Source organism: Oncorhynchus mykiss, chromosome 4 (genome assembly GCF_057628025.1).
Source record: "Oncorhynchus mykiss isolate SJ-2025 chromosome 4, ASM5762802v1, whole genome shotgun sequence".
Lineage (NCBI taxonomy): Eukaryota > Metazoa > Chordata > Actinopteri > Salmoniformes > Salmonidae > Oncorhynchus > Oncorhynchus mykiss.
The window spans coordinates 94,042,736-94,045,000 of NC_143025.1; positions in this window are offsets into that span (position 1 = coordinate 94,042,736).

Consider the following 2,265-nt stretch of genomic DNA (forward strand, 5'->3'; position numbering starts at 1 on the left):
ATCTAAAATATATTTTGATTTGTTTAACACTTTTCTGGATACTACATGATCCCATGTGTTATTTCAGAGTTTTGATGTCTTCAATATTATTATAAAAATGGTTTAAAAAATAAACAAAACCCCTTGAATGAGTAGATGTGTCCAAACATGTTATTTTGTTATTAATACGTGTCAGTTTGCTAACAACGTAAATAAATAAATATTTGAGTTACAGTAATAAAGCCGCATACAAACAACATTTTCCCAGAAAGACCGATGCTCCACATTCCTGTTCAAGTGAGCCCAACAAGGTCCATAAATGTCTTGTATGCTGCTGCATAAATGATGTAATATGCCAGGGAGATTTGTATACTGTAGCTAAGAAAGTAGTACTCAGTGTATGTTGTGTAGTAAGCTGTTAGAAGCCCATGTTCCTCACCTTAATCATTTGGTCCCTACCCCCCTACTGTTCTGACTTGGCGGTGCACATGTAGCCTATTACCTGTTTTAGAGAAATGTAATCATTGAATATTGTAAGAGCTTTCATTGTCTGCTTATATGCCCCCTTTATTTATCCTACGGTTCTGACTTGGTGTACAGGGAGAGTACTGTAAGAATGGCCCATGTTCTGAATTCTGTCGCTGTATATTTCAAAAGTGCTGAACAAATAGTTATATTGACTCCGTCCGTCCTAGCTCGCTCATTAATGTCTTAATTAAAATTACGGATTGACTCTAATCCGCTCGTCGTCCCCACATGCTATAGTTTGTACAGCTCAATTGTCAGTAGAAACCACATTTGTTTAAGCAACCCACCATATCAGCCATGTTTTTTTGAATAGGAAGTAAATGAGGCTGAATGAATTGTTTCGCTGCCAGACAAGGCTCAGCTGATAGCCAGGTGTAGTGGTGGTAAGGATTCACTCCATGGTGCTGAACAGAAAGCTCAGCTGATAGCCAGGTGTAGTGGTGGTAAGGATTCACTCCATGGTGCTGAACAGAAAGCTCAGCTGATAGCCAGGTGTAGTGGTGGTAAGGATTCACTCCATGGTGCTGAACAGAAGGCTCTGCTGTTGGGAGAGTTTTATATAGGCGCTAACAGTTTGTGGTCACCGTTTTGTCACCGTTAAAGTCCAATTCATGTATTGTTTAGTGTTGTGTTGTGGCTTTGCTGGCATCAAAACACATAATTAAAAAATAAAATAAAAGAGTGTGACCCTCTCCAGTGTCAGGGACACATCCTCTCTCCAGTGTCAGGGACACATCCCCTCTCTCCAGTGTCAGGGACACATTCCCTCTCTCCAGTGTCAGGGACACATCCCCTCTCTCCATTGTCAGGGACACATTCCCTCTCTCCATTGTCAGGGACACATCCCCTCTCTCCATTGTCAGGGACACATCCCCTCTCTCCATTGTCAGGGACAAGTCCCCTCTCTCCATTGTCAGGGACACATCCCCTCTCTCCATTGTCAGGGACACATTCCCTCTCCAGCTCCCCACCAAGATTTACATTCTAAAATCGGCACTTCGATTGACGCGTTCATTCTATCATTTTAAGAAATGTTTTTCTTGTGATTGATTTATTATGTATGATCACCAAGTTGTGAGTGAAGAGAAGCCTAAGGTCTATTTGACTAGAGAAGTTGACTAAAATGGCCTATCGAATTTAGAAAATTATAATCAAATGTGTTTATAAAGACATTATAAATAAATAAATATTAAAAGTGTATTTTTTCTCTACACCCCTGTGAAAAAAAAGTCCCACTTCTCTGCCTGACATACAAGGAAGCTGCCATTAAGCTACAGTGTCCACTGTACACCTCCCCCATCAGTGTCGGCTCCTCCCCCATCAGTGTCGGCTCCTCCCCCATCAGTGTCGGCTCCTCCCCCATCATTGTCGGCTTCTCCCCCATCATTGTCGGCTCCTCCCCCATCAGTGTCGGCTCCTCCCCCATCAGTGTCGGCTCCTCCCCCATCAGTGTCGGCTCCTCCCCCATCAGTGTCGGCTCCTCCCCCATCAGTGTCGGCTCCTCCCCCATCAGTGTCGGCTCCTCCCCCATCAGTGTCCGCTGTACACCTCTCCCATCAGGCCCATTGCTTCTCACCACTATCCAGGCCAAGTAGCCCGCATCCTCTGAAGTGTCTGGGCTGGATAGCTCAGCCTCCGACTTCTCCATACAGGCTGCATCTGTTTTTAAGCATCTCCTATCCATAGTCCCTACTGGTCGCTATACGTTACTACCGGGGATAACCATTAGCCTGCTGAATAATGCATAGCAGAGATGGG